Here is a 15,360-nt window from a genome sequence, read left to right on the forward strand (position 1 = left end):
ATCCACATAATTTATAGCTTTATGCTAAGCTGAACTTTTCACTTAAAATTTTCATTTCAAAGATAACATATATCTAAAAAGGTAGCCTAGCAAAAACTCATTGTAATATTGTAGCAGATAAATACAGAAGTCTGACAGATTTAGGTGTTACTGGACTACAAATGAAGACCTGGTCTAGTACGGTGTGCGATTTTCAATATATTTTTTATTATTAGATTTTGTTGAAAGCAAATTCTTTCATATTTAAAATTAAAAGTAAATTAAATTACTTTCTTTAATCAGGAATAAATAGCCACATGTCATCTGCATTGTAGAATGCAGTGGCTAGGTTACATGAGCTTCCAGCAGCTTTCATAATGAATACTAGTTGGAACATCGAAAGGGTGGGTGGTTATAATTTTATTATTATGCTGTAATTAAGTGGTGAAAATTTGAATAAAATTAAGTTAAGGAATTTGGACAGCTAGGTGGGAAAAGACTAAAGGGTTAACTGATGAAAAGCATGAGCAGTGCAACTGGGGGAAAAACAGTCATTGCAAAGAGCCTAGGGTACCACTTACAGTGTGATGCGTAAGGCACATGGTCAGTTAATGAGTGCCCATTAAAGTTGGTGTACATTCTGGGAATATGGGTAATTTTATATCGGGGAAATTTCTTAGGATTAACTGAACGTGGGGTTGCAAGTTGTTGACAGTTTGATTTTTCAAGTCACGAATCCAGGCCAATATTAAAACAATTTGTATTGTATCGAGATCAGTTATTTGACAATAATGGACTGATGCCCTAAACTGACAAAATTCTTAAATCTCTCATTTGCTTATCAGCTTATTTATGAAATCGGTACTTTATAGTCAACCATCAACGTGGAATGGGAAATAAGTGTCCAAGTTATAAAATACAGTCTCTTAAAACCGGCACCATGGGGATCTTAAAACTGGCACCATGGGGACCAGGCCACCGCCAGACCACAGAAAATCCTGGATTTTAGATATTACCAATGAAAAACCTGTGTAAACAGGCGTGCCAGCTTGTTTCACATATATAGTGCTGTGTTATCAAAAGTACAGCAAAGCTTATGAATAATGACTGTCATTCATTAGGTTTAGTTCCTTAGTAAAATTCTGGCCTGCTCCGTAAGCATCTCTCCGGAAATACTTATTTACAAATGCACTGTCATATTCTGATCTCCTCACACCCTTCATTGTTTTTGGCAATTCAGACTTTTATAGAGAGAGAGAGAGAGAGAGAGAGAGAGAGAGAGAGAGAGAGAGAGAGAGAGAGAGAGAGAGAGAGAGAGAGAGAGAGAGAGAGAGAGAGAGAGCACATCAGATATCTATATGCACAAGTCAGATAATAGTTGTAAAAAGAATAATGATAATTTTAGTAAAACTTGTTTTACATACTGTATGCAGTTACAGTATACTTCATGCATTATTGTCTTATTGTTATCGTATTATAATTTATGAACGTAGCAAACATGCGCCATTTGCATTCTGCTAATGTTTACATTCTTAAAATCATCAGCTGATTGCATTTTACTTACATCACAGTGATTAGTTGCTAAATGAAACGCATTTTGGAGATTTGTTTTATACGTAAATTATTGAAGCAGAGTTTAAAAATGCAACTTACTTTATTTTTAAATGAAGAAAAGGTGTGATTTCAACAGGATTGGACGTTGCTTTTCCCTCCTTCAAAACGTTTTGTGGCCAGCACGTTATTTGTTTCTTCTGCCACAGCTACAACCGTAAATTGAGTGGCACTTTGTAACACTTTCCTCTTCATTGATGGAAGGATGAATAAAGATTTATTTTATTTTTTATTTATGGAAGTCACCGTTAAAAATTAGCAGATTTTTAACAAGTTGGCAACTGTAATGTAACTCCTAATAAATGTGTGTTAGTTACGTAACTGACATCAGCCAACGGCTGTTTCTCGATTCGATTGTTAAAGTCAGTACTTGCTGTTGTTTAAACCAGTGTCATGCACGCAGTAGCAAGTGGTTGTTAATTATAAGAAACAGTGATGAATTCTTAGACAAGTCACAGTGTTGGTAAGCCTGATTTAATGTATGGAGATTTGCATTTAACCTAATGAACTTTGGTTTCTAGGCCTATTTATAAGTTAAAAGCTAACTTGGTTATAATATGCATTATCAGTGGTATCTACCAAAACTGAGACAGGCATAGATAGCCTAGCCTAGTGTAATCTACTGCACATACACCTCACACTATACTGTACATGATGTGTATGATGAAATCATGGTTTTGGACGAAGTTTTCATGATTGCATGTACACGAGATCGGAAGAGACACGAGTACTGTATACAGTATATGCTAATTATGGTATCCTGTATATTTTTGAGTTTCACAGTGTTTTTGTTGGAAATGAATTGTGCTTGTGTATTTACGGAGCAAGCTTCTATTTTGAAAACCCGAAAAAATCAGAAATATTGAAATGTGTGGCACCACTCATAGCTGCTCAAGAGTTAATGGTGGCCGATTCAAAAATGTCTCGGAATATGGGAGTTCCTGGACCAAGGAATTCTGGATTTTGGAGGCTGGAGTGTATAAAGAAAGGGTATGAATTTAAGGTTTTCTCCCTCTCAAGTATATTGGGAACTTTTGTTTTTGTGCCATCACGAGGTTATGTTATTTTAAAATGTATGATTGTATGATTGAAATTTGTTTATACAGGAGTATCAACAACTGCCTTCTATGTTGGAGTGTTCCTTTGCACAAACTGGAACAATCATTGAAACTTTGTAATAAGATAATTAAATGGAGGTAGGAAGGTTCTTAGAGTCTTCCTGCTCTTCCTCACCTTATGCTGCCTATTCTTATTGTGGGAAGAAGGGTGCACTTTGGAGGCTAGGCAGTCATTCTTACTGTTGTGGTTGCTGTGCAACCATATGTCTTGGATCAAGTTAATAGCCTAATCTGCAGATCAGGTTTCCTACTGTTCACCAGATCAAGAAAGTTTCTTTCTCCACCACCGACAAGCTAGAAGATGCATAGACTACTCCCTTTCAAGTCGTTTTGTTAGTATGGAGACTGACAAATGATCTCCCCTGGAAAAAAACCATAAAAGGTTCTTTGTTCTCAGTTAAAGAATCAGGAGTCATGGAGTTAGTCACTATCACCTCTTTTCGGACAGCATCATGGTTCAACCTTTGGCCTTATCCACAGATGAGAGGGTGAATTTCCATAGGTTGTTGATGTCAGGAGGAAAGGCACTGACTTTCCTCTCAGATATGTGCAAACTGTCCTGAGAGAAGTCATTCGTAGCAGAATAAATCAGTCTTGGGTTAAATTTTAAGCCTTGTCACAAGAAGTTCCATTGGCATATAAGTGAGCACCTTCCTTCTTCAAGGGCTGGTGACAGCATTCACTTACCTGTAGGTGGGATGTCTGCCATTGGTAGGGTTACACCGGGTTCTCTCTATGCATGCTCGTGAACTGCCTTCTCCCAGTTTATTTCAGAGACAACACTATTTTGGATTCTTCCTCTGTACTTCTGCTGGGTTGTGCAGAGAAAAGTTGTTACTACCTTCTCACTCAGTGCATACATGATCCTTGGATCATATGCCTGGAGACGGAAGGTTCACACAAGACAGATGATCACTGTATGATTGTGCAGACCCTCAGATGTTGCTGGGTTTATCCAGAACTCCTAACATACAATTATGGGATTATGCATATGTAAACTCACAGTATATGCATGAAAGATTGTCATATGATATCACTGGGTACCATACGGACCCTAAGGCAGATCCTGGGTGCATGTGCAATTTTGGGCTTACACTTGAAAGGTCATTGCATTGTGGTATTGCCCAGTACTACAGTGACCTGCTTGAGATTGTAGATAACACTTGGCTCTTAGACTCCCTTTGTTCACATGCAGGACTGTACATGTAAGTATTCATCTGTAGCCTCTACTAGTTTGTTTGTGGTTAATTTTGAGCAGTTATAAGTCGGCCTTCATTATTTAGGGAATCTGTTAGAATTTGAGATATTACTCCTTCAGAACCACTTAAGGCAGAGTTGGATGTTGAAGGAAAAAGTGCATTGATTATGGCAGGTGAGTAGGGGTCCTCTCACTCAGCTGTCTACCTCCATTTTAGTGCCTTGTTGTCCTGGTAAACAAACATTTGAACACATTTTATGAATGCCTCAAATACTAGCTGATGACCTGCTCAACCCTGTTTTTATGGCAACACTTGGCACTCTGAGAAATTTTTTAGAATGAGAGTTTAGACATCTGTCTTTCTCTCTGGCTCCAAGACCTATCAATCTTGTTTCTCTGTGCAAATGTCATTACTCCCCTGCTCACTATCATGACAATTCTGGGTGGAGGGGTGGAGATTTGACTTGCCAGTCATTTGAGACTTTTCTCCTTCCTAATGATTGAGACCCCCACATAAAAGGCAATGGTTTGTGTTTCCAGAGAAGCAAATCACAAATTTTAAAAGGAACTTGTAATTTCCTTGAAGTAAAAACCAAAGCCTTAACCATCCTGATCCTTCTCACACTGATGAATACCATGGAAAAATGCAAATTACTGTAAAAATGTCCAATATTTTCTTAAAGCAGAACTCATTTTTTTATGCACTTTTAACATGGCATAACTTGATTTGTAGTATGAGAATTTTAAGGGAATTTTAGGGTGCACTTACACCGACAGTGTTAGAAATAGGTTCCTTTTTTTTCTCCAGGTCTGCAGAGTTGGTCACTAGCTACATTCTCCAGGGTTTTGCAGAACCAGTTCAAAAGTGTTGGATTGATTTCTCTCTCTATCTTTGATGTACGTACAGAGGGTCCTTGCTCATAGTCCCGGTAATTACAGTTCAAGAGTTTTTGCTTTAGTATGGATGTGGAATTTTTTATTTAGGGAACAAGTTTTGATATTGTACAATGTATTTTGCATATATATTTTTTTCATCTTGCCAAATGCTTTTAATATTTAATTAAAACAGACTTTCTATTTATGGTTTTTAATATAGGTATGAATGTCTTTTTTTAGAGAAATGACTAACATAGTTGTAGATATGTTGTCAGTGATTAGCAATCTTAATTCTCCCCTCCATTTTCAAAAATGTCTCAGTAATAATGATGATTATGGGGTGTTTATCACAGAATGTGTTATTTCATGATAATCAGGAATGAGAAGTGTGTATGTGTTATTTGTTTATTGTTGTGAATGAATTTTGTCAGAGTATGAAACTCTAAAATCACCATACATGTAGTATATTAAGGATTTCCACTTGCAATTGACAGTTCAGTTGATGCACTCTCACATCGGTGTTATTTGAGGAATTTATTTAGCCTCAGTGTATTTTACAATAAAATAATGTAGGATTCACACATCTGATTTGAGTTACAAATTTGGATATGAACTGGTTTTATTTGTAATTAAACTAAATATACCATGTTGCAACAGAATATATATATGATAATAAAGTAGTTTTTTAGATTTCTTTCATTTAATTCAGGTGAATATATTTGGTTTTACTATGTAACACAGGATTATTTGATTGGAAATTCACATAATTATAAAGATCGACCTTAAAAAAAATATATAATTGAGGATCAATGAAAAGCGTTATTCTTAAATCGTAAGTATTTGTTTTAGTAATGTAAACCATATTTAAAGATATACTGTACATACTTTGCTTAATTTTATAATACCATACATCAATATCATTGACAAACTAATGTTGCTTAAAGTTGCAAGTCCACAAAATTCAGAGGTTTGGGTTGAATGATAACCTGGTAGGAAGATGAAACAGGAGAATTTTATTTTTTTTACAGAAGCGGAAATTGGGTTGTTTATGATAATGCAACAACTTTTAGAATGAAAATTAATGAAAACACTTAAATGAAAATTAATGAAAAAACTTAAATTGGCCCTAAGTTTCAAGCCCGTCTACTTTTCTCAGCGTGTAATACACATGAAAATTCATATTTTACTTTATAACCTGAGGAAGTATAGATTGTAAGCCTGCATCATAAGCTTAGGATGTGACATGTTTAAAGGTTTAGTTTCATTGTAGAAAATGGTATGATGCTACTTAATTTAACCACTTTTCCTGGTGGTCTTTAAAATTAAAGTTCCCAATTCCTGTTGAAAAATGTGCACTCACAATTTAAAATAGAATATGGTACATTCCTAGTTGCCAGGGAACACCCTTTATAATATCCACTGCTCACAACTGAGTGACCAGCTTTTGATCCCTGGATCTGACGGAGGAAATGATAAGGGTTCATTCCCAAAAATCCAGTTTTCCCATTGATTGAAGTAGGAACTTAGACCCCTAGTTTTTGGTCTACTGTTGTGGGTGGAAGTTAGACTTGGGGAAGAAAAAGACCAAAAGAGATCAGCTTCTGTCAAAATATGTCAAGATATACACCATCATATAATTACTGCATATAGGAGGGCCTCAATAAAGATCCTCATTCCATTAGGGTTAAAGCATTCAGATATTCTCTCTCTCTCTCTCAGAATGAATGTAGGAAATATTAGCAACTGGCAAAATAAAAACTAGGACCGTAGTAGCCTGAATCAAATACAATTATCAATTATTTGTTCTGACACATATACAAACCTTCGGTCTTTACATGTGGGATTAACTTTCAGCTCAAGCTGGAGCCAGCCGTTTAACCAAAAAAACAAGGTGGTTATTAGTAGTTGGCTACAGGGGAGGAAGCCCCGCTGTCCAGTTGGTACACATGCACTTTTCCTTTTGGCCGCAGTCTGAGATACGTCTCTTCTGCTCCCTGCTAATTGATTATTTCTTTTAGTGTCTGGGTATATTGTTAGGAGATATTTTGCTCATTTGGAAATAATGCAACTTTACATCATGTTGTACTCTGTTCACTCTTTGCTCTCTTGCCGCGTAGTTGTTCTTACACAGTTATGCTTTGTAGTTAACTCATTTTAGCCTATGGAACTTTTGCTTTTATATCTTCTCTAACTTGGTTTTGCTTTTTGATATAACACAAACCCAACTCTTGTCTTGCCTTGGTGTTCTTTTATTGCTGTATCTTTTTTTCTATTACACATCTAAGGAAAGAGAGGGTCTGTCCCCTCACCACATTCTATTTTTACACCTTCTAAACCTCGTTTTATTGAACATCCTTGTTCTACATCTGTTTTCTGTTTGTCCTGAAGTGCTTTCTCTCTGAAACAAGCAGTTTTAATTTCAACTGCACAGTTTCTTGGAGTGTTGTAATCTTCAGTCTTTCAGATGTTGTAGAGCTTGAGAGGCTCGAGATGGAGGAGGGTTCTCTTCCTCAGTGTGGTGGTTATCAACCCATCGTATGAGAGCTCTGCTCGCCTTTGAGCATGGAGCCCCCTCTTCCTTTACATGAGAAAGAAGTGGAGGTTGATGTTGCAGGACTTTAAGTTGACCACCTTCAGCAAGTTGTCTCCAAGACCAGTAGCTGTTCCTGTCTATGGTTCTTTCTCCATCTCGGGGGAGGGGGGGGGGTTCCTATGCTCCCTCCTCCTCCTCCTCTTGTTCCTGTTCTGAAGGATGAGAAGTCCTGGGAAAGCTTCCTTGATAAGTTTACATTGCTGCCTTCATATTCTTTGTTGTCGAATGCTGTATCGCAGTCTGTCTTCTTCCTTTCTTTTCAAGAGACGTTGGGTGGAAGAATACACATGACTGTAAGGAAGGCAACTCACCATTGGAGTGACAGCCAACAAGCTGCATTCAGCCAGTCGATTTCAGTTCGTTGTGTGTGTGCGATTTGTTGCAGTGTGTTGTAGCTTCTAGAGCTACTCCCTACCCCCTGCATTTGATGTTATATTTGCAGAAGTCGAACCTTCTCCTTCGTCTTTTGCTATAAGCCACAACTGTGTCTTTCCTGGGCTTTCCTTCCCGACCATGCATCTGCTGTCAGTACAGCTCCCACACAGATTGTCGTCTTCTGCTTCCTTCCGTTGACATTCTGGGCATGGCTGAGCATATCTTCAGTGCCAGAAGTTGAGTTCTTAGCATACTTGTGCTTACTCCTCCCTGCAAGTTTCCTTTCGAGAACATTTCTTGGTTGCTGTTTTCAGCGATGCTGCCGCAGTATTCCGGACATCTAAGATGAAGATGCACTCTCCAAGGAAGGAAGTGTATGCCGCTGTGCAGTGTTGCATGCCCGTGTCTTTGCTTCAAGACATATGACTGAGGAGGAGAGAGAGGTCCTGGGTAGGCAGAAGCAGCTTTGCCTTTGCCACATTGTTGCATGGCCGTAACATTTTGGCGTTACTGCAGTTTGCCAAACATCTTTAGCGGAAGATTTGTTCTTCAAGGAAAATAAGCGTGGCTGTACAGATGTTGCATGGCCGTGTCCTTTCTACAAATGTTGCACGACCAAGATACAGTAAACCCCCCATATTCGCGGGGGATGTGTACCTCGCCCCCCTGCAAATAGCTAAAATCCGCAAATACTTAAAACCCCTTAAAAACACGTAGAACTGCCTGTTTTAGTAGTTTAAACACAAGAAAAACCCTCTAAAAATTGCTTATACCTGAGTATTTTAATAGTTTTATCACAAAAAGTGCATTTACTCATGAAAATACAGTAATTAGTGAATATTTCTCAATGAAAAATACCGAGAATGGGCAAATTTTCCGCGAATAATGGGTAAATACGTTCCATGGAGAAATCTGCGAATCGTGAGAACGCGAACACGGGTTTCCTGTACAATTCTATGTTTGCTTTTGCTGATTTCATCTCCTCCTTATGCTCTCCCTGCCTATGGACATAGACTTGGACCCTCTTCTTTGCCTAACGAGTGTCAAGTATGTGGATGCCTCTGCCCCTCACATTCAGGAAGAACCTGTCGGACAGGTACTAAGGACATGAATGTGGTCACGATAGACCACATTCACCTTTTTACTTTTGGGATGTTACCCATAGATCCATGGACTCTTATTCCTTGGGTTCTGTGGTGACTGCTTAGCAGTCATGTAGCTCACCCAGCCCCCTTGAGGGACAGGTGGCATCTCACCTAAGGTGTATGGCTGCAAAAAGAGAGAGAGAGAGAGAGAGAGTGTGTGTGGGGGAGGGGGGAGACTGGTGTGTGTGTGGGGACCTCCTACCTTTCACTTTTATACCCTTCATCTCCCATTGGGCAGAGGGATGGTTAGCAAGTCGTCACGTGAGGGATGGGCATGCATGTGTGTTTTATACAGTAGATGGCCTAGTATTCTGTCTATAATCTAGCCTCAGTTTGGATTAATAAATGCAAGTCCTATCCTCTCTCTAGCAAGGGAGAGAGGGGCTGACAATGAACAAACCCACTGGTTATTTTCAGCTTTATTGTCCCCAACAACATGGGTTCATCCAAGCCTTTCTTCGAATCAATGATGCTACATCCCATTTATTCGAAAGGCCCAGAAGTCTGGCAGTTGAACATCACACATGTTCAACAGATCAAAGGCATGGGTCTCCTTCCATTGTTCTTACATGACCTGGAAGAGAGGCCCCAGGTGAGGCAAACTACCAGTCAGTTTAGAGATTTGCTCAGAATCTTCCCACTAAGAAGTAAGTCTCCCATATGTAAAGACCGAAGGTTTGTATAGATGAAGGAACAAATGACAAATTTTCAAAATAATTTGTATTTTTCCTAACATACAAACCTGAGGTCTTTACATAAATGGCCTACTTCTATCCCCCTCTCATTCTGCTACCTGGGCCAAAAGGTAAAGTGAATGCATACCAACTGGATGGTGAGGCTTCCTTCCCTACCATCAGTAGCTGACTACCAATAACCACTTTTTTTTTTTTTTTTTTTTTTTGTTAAATGGCCAGCTCTAGCTTGAGCTTAAAGTTATCTAATTACATAAAGACCTAGGGTTTGTATTTTGGAAAAATACAAATTACTTGAAAAATTTGTCATTTTACAAAAATAACATACCTTACATAGCAGCATGATATATTCATATAGACAAGCCATAAAAAGTCTTATTTTCATTTATATTTTCACATGTACATTAGCATTCAAAACCTGAGCAACCTGTACATTAAAACAGTCCTTCAGTGAGGACATGTTTTTTAACAAAAAGATTTTATGTAAACCTATCAATCGTAATTAGCCTTATTCACCAACTTCATGTTATTATATAAAAAAGGTTCCACCACATGCCTAGCCTGCAGTCCATTGTCCACCACCATCTTTCATTCTTCTTGGAAAAAGAGAGAGAGAGAGAGAGAGAGAGAGAGAGAGAGAGAGAGAGAGAGAGAGAGAGAGAGAGAGAGAGAGATGATTATGATTAATGAGGTAACATAAAACATTGGGCTTTAAAGCATAAGTTTTTCATACAAAACACTATACCTTATTAGCCTGAATTGCATTTTAGGAGGGAGGACAAAAGAGCAGAGCCTATAAAAAGCATAAGTAGACCCTGGTACATTCCATAAGTAATGTTCTCAGTAAAAGACATCCCTGAAAATACATTTGCTATTTACTCGAGGCTTTAAGGCATGTACTTAAAAAAAAAAAATAAAAACCTATGTGAAAAAGTGAAATAAAAGCCCATGTGAAAAAGTGAAAGATACCATCTTAAAGTCTTGAAGAAGAGGAGAAAGAATGACTAGAATCCTAGACCTGTGGCACATGACCCACTGTGATGATCAGACTGTGATTAAACTTCCACCAACATGCCACAAGCACAATGGATGCATGCCAAAGAAACTTGCCTAGGTCAAAAGCAAGCTCTTTCGCAAGCTCTCGAAAGATGGCAGAGAAATCCTGGTAAAACTAAGCAAAAAGGAGAGGAGGACACTCAATCCACGAAGGTGCTTATCCTGAGCTGGGTGAAATGCAAGAAAAAAGCAGGGCAAGGCACCAAAAACCAGGAAGTTCAAGAACTAGGCTTTACAAAGAAATTCTCAGCCACAGACTCTAGTTTCAATTGAGTGTCTCATGAATACCAACTAAAAGACTATTAAAAGAAACATAGAGCCCACTTAAAGTGCTTAGAAGGGATGTGGGGAATGAACATAACTTCAGTGTTTGACATTAGCCAAAAAAGTGACAAGTGAGTCTACAAAGACCAATGTCAAGAAGTGCCCTTGAAGAGATTGAGCAGTCGATACTGAATGACCAAGAAAGGAATCATTTGAGGTATGACAGAATCAACAACCAGGCTTAGCACATCCAATATATACAAGCAGAGAGGACATAGCTAGAGAAAACAACCTGGACAATAACCAGATCACAAGCAGTTGTGGAGACTCCCCTCAGACCAAAAGCTGGGGGATCAGGCAGCTGTAGTTGCTAAGATCAAATCACTTGACAATAAAGCAACTGAACCCACTGGGCCAGAAGCAGCAGCAGAGAACAAACCCTGTAGGCATCAAAATAATGTGGCACCTAGTCACTCCAGAGGGAGAGAAATAATGAGAGGTCCTTGAAAATCTGAAAGAGGGGTCATGGAGAGTCACTGATACAAAAGGATCACCTGGTACACCAAACAGACCAGTGCAGGAAAGGGACAGATAGCTCGAGGCAGTTGATGTCACACAAAGGCAAAGTAACATAATCTCTCATCCAATAAATTATAGCAGACCAGTTTAACCCAAACTGTAGTTGGTATATGCTTGCCATATACAAAAAGTTTGTCAATAAAACTCAAAATGGAAAGAAAACAGCAATCATACTACTCAGGTTAATTAAGTATTGAGGTTTCCTCAATCTTGTACAGTATGATGAGCAAATTCCCACAGTGTGGAAGGATGCCATAAAGGCTGAACTGTCTTTTAATGTTACCATACACAATCACACATTAAATATAGTACTTTTATTTCTGCAACTATTAAGCAGAAATAAAAAATAACCATTCTTAATTACAATTATTTAACATCTCTAAAAACCCTTATCTATCATGACTAGGATGAACCTGATAACCAATTAAAACAGGTCAAACTCATAATTACATGACATTTGCCAGAAAAAAAAAATATATAATTGAATTGGTCACTCTTGGACCCATTAATTTTCATTAACTCACATGACCCCACGTACAGTATGTATGGTCAACAATCACAGTTAAACTTTTATGTTAATGTGCAAACTTCAAACATGACTTATCAGTTTTTTGAAGCTGCAAACTATTAAAAGAAATTTAAATTTTAAATTTGGGATAGCCCTGTGAAAGTCAAGTGTTCTGACCTCATGGTCTGGTTAAATTAAGCAATAGAAAAAAAAAAAGTAATTGATGCATTAAATTATGAAAATAACTCCAAGGATAAACAAAGGATTTTTAACTACATTACAGCCCTAACCACTACCTATGCAAACTGCCTTGTAGATCAATAATAATAATAAAATTTGAAGACAAGCTCAGAATATCATTGTAGCACCAAATACAGCCTAATTAGCCTGTTTTTTTTTTTTTTCCTGAAAATGCTCCCATTTATTATTGCAGCGGGCAGAATGTCTGAATTAGGACAACTGAGTCACTACAACATACTACAACTGATTATGCTCTGCTACAATGAACAACAATCAGTAGGGAACTGCTGTGTGTAGTTTGTACTTTTGGTTAATCCCTCCTGTAGACTACCCTACCTCAAACCCTGACCATGTTGACTACAAACCCTGACCATGTTGACTAACTGTGGGTTGTATAATGCATTCTCTACATGTATCAAGGCCCAACTGCTGTAGCTTAACCTCTGAACCCCACCACCAGATACTTCAGCCTGTCACTTCCATCAAATATGCTTCTGTTGATGCAATACCATGGTGATTCATTGGCTGAAAGATAGAAGTTTTATTCAAATAGAAAGAGGAAAATATGGAGCAGGAACGAACTTGGTTTTGGTATGGTAAGCAAGCACATTGTCAAGGAGAAAGAGATCCTATACCTAGTCTCAAGCACCATCAATCCCCTTCACTTAAAAATGCAGAAATAATTGTGAAACTAGTCACTGGATTATTAGCTTAAAAAAAGATTTTGAAGACTAAATACCATATCATAAGAAGTATTTGTTGTAAAAAGGCATTGCAGTTATTTAGCTTAACTACCACAGATCCAAGCTTATATGTCAATGAAATATTTTCACAGTACACAACACAATACACACTGATTGATAGGGTTTTTGGTTGGGTAACCCAACTTACCAGCCAAGGCAAGATGATAATGTCTACAATGGGAAAAACAAAAATCACTGGGGTTATAAATTTGGGAACAGATTGTAGCATGCTTCGCAGAAGCTATGATACAGTAACTTAACCCTGAAGTGTTCAAAGGTCTTTTATAAGCCTTTTGAGTAGCAAGCCCATGTCAGTTTGAACCACAGTGCTAGCCTTCAAAAGCCTGAATATCAATGACACTACAAACTCTCAAAATTTACCACTGCCATCTTCATTTTGAATATATTCAGCACCACTCCCAGCAAACAATGTTATTGATACCAAATAAGGGTGGCAGACCTACCTCCTCAAGCTTGGATGAGACATGACCTCTTGCTTCATCCTCCTCATTTTCTATTCCTAATATCTGTCTTGAGCATAACTGGTGATTGGTTTAGAGACTAAGCACCTTCTTTGCAGCAGGGGTGCAATAAAAAACCAGCAAAGTTTCCATCACTGTGCCAAACTAGGATCAGGTTGCATGCAGGCAAGAGAGCCATTAAGGCAATACTGAGGTTAGTTGTGTGTGCATTTCTGTGCATGTTCAGATGGGGGTCACTGTATTTCAATTCTCCTCTGGAACTAGAAGGTACTTTATTCAGTAAGTTTGTCATTTTTGCCCAAAAAGTTATGAGTGCAGTTAATCAAATTAACATATTTATAGTTTTGTCAATATATTACATCAAAATCGCCCATAGTTATGTTGAAACACTACATAAAAATCATAACACTTTAGCAATGTAAAAAATCTCTACAATCAACCTCAAATAATTATTCTTAGGAATACCTACAAGTAGTAACAATACAAGCCTTAGTAGAACAAATTGAATTCAATTGCATTCTAGCAGATTATATTTTCATTTCAAGAGAATGTAGTCTGCACATTAAGATTTAGAAATCAAAATTGAAATTATTTAACAAATGAAGTCTCTTCCATAAAGTCCCTTCCATGCAAATTCTGAGTTCAAGACTGTCCTCCTTCATTAAAAACAATTACCTAAATATCTGTGTACTTGCTCCATGGTATACTTTTCAGTCACACCAGTTAGTAGATAGTTCATCAACTTGTTGCTGCAAACAATCACAATCTATTCAAACATACTTCACCATTTCATATGTTTCATAAACACAAATGCATGTTCCTGACTTGTGATAGTTTTCCTTCAGCATTAACACTTCACTTACTGTTTATAAGTTGCATTTATAATTGCTGTAATTCAGCAGGAAGTTGTAATACCTCGTTTAATACAAGGTTCATATATTACACTGATGTGAACACAACCATCACTGTCTTGTTGAGGGAGAGATTGATATAAATTCCTTAATGTAAGCATGTAATTTTTCCTTTCTGAAGTAGATCAAAGATGTGATGACCATGAAAGGTGAAAAATCTAAGGATGTCCATGAGCCTATTGTCCACCATGAAGACAAATGAAAAATTATTTACCCTTTTTTGTAAAAGAAATTAATACTTCAAAGCAATTTAGGCACATTTAATTTTCAGTTATTTTGACATTTGTTATATTCTACAAGGAATAAGGTTTCAAGGTAGAAACTTTAATATTTTCAAGGTACAAGTGATAGAAAATTCTATGCTCCAGGGTATATGATAAAATGATAAGTATAAAATTTAAAAGGTACATGCTATAGGTATGCATGAGAAAAAAAGGATAAAAAGTATAGTGATACCATAAGTGCGTGATTCTCCCATGTTTGTACAGCGATATATGGTTTCCCATTCTCTTCCTCCAACAAAATAAAATTTAACTTTCAATGTTCTTATACTACAGAGTTACATCATTATCACTTAATTGCTTGAAGTACTTTCAGAGGTCATGTTCCCATAACTTTAATCTTTTTCTAAATAAATTATTATGACAGGTCGTTAGTAAGCTGGAAGCATTTAATACTCCATACTGTTGTGTTGTGTTGTGACACTAGTCAAAAGATATCAGGTGGTGTGAAATTCTACCTTTGCAATGTAAAGTAGTAACATGTGTTTTCAAATATCACAAAGGGGATATTAAATCATTGTATGGTAACATATGATAAGTTTAATCCATCAGGCAGGGTTGCTTGTAGGTCTTTTACAACAATGTTCAATCTTGAAATTGTTTTCTTTTCTACTGAAAGTTTTTTTTATACTTGTGCCATGTAGAGGTATATCTTGCAGGTGATGAATACTGTGTGATGGAAACATTTGTAAAGCATAATTATCCAGTT

The 15,360-nt window shown here is 37.4% G+C and overlaps 1 protein-coding gene and 1 long non-coding RNA gene across 8 annotated transcripts in view; one reads left to right on the top strand and one right to left on the bottom strand.

Annotated features, from left to right (window-relative positions):
* Positions 1 to 5,470, top strand: part of LOC136825300 (palmitoyltransferase ZDHHC3) — a 35,294-nt gene extending 29,824 nt beyond the window's left edge. For all 5 annotated transcript variants that reach the window (XM_067081421.1, XM_067081420.1, XM_067081423.1 and 2 more), the window contains exon 6: positions 4,715 to 5,470. The gene's annotated coding sequence lies outside the window, so the exon portion shown is untranslated. The remainder of the gene's footprint in view (positions 1 to 4,714) is intronic.
* Positions 5,471 to 5,601: 131 nt separating this feature from the next.
* Positions 5,602 to 15,360, bottom strand: part of LOC136825301 (uncharacterized) — a 38,315-nt gene continuing 28,556 nt past the window's right edge. Inside the window, exons 4-5 of one of the 3 annotated variants that reach the window (XR_010849291.1) lie at positions 13,442 to 13,719; positions 5,602 to 5,768 (exon numbers count right to left, since the gene is read on the bottom strand). This is a non-coding gene — a long non-coding RNA (uncharacterized lncRNA). The other 2 variants (XR_010849292.1, XR_010849293.1) reach the window with 2 other exon arrangements.

The sequence above is a fragment of the Macrobrachium rosenbergii genome, chromosome 37 (assembly GCF_040412425.1).
Source record: "Macrobrachium rosenbergii isolate ZJJX-2024 chromosome 37, ASM4041242v1, whole genome shotgun sequence".
In the NCBI taxonomy this organism is placed as follows: Eukaryota; Metazoa; Arthropoda; class Malacostraca; order Decapoda; family Palaemonidae; genus Macrobrachium; species Macrobrachium rosenbergii.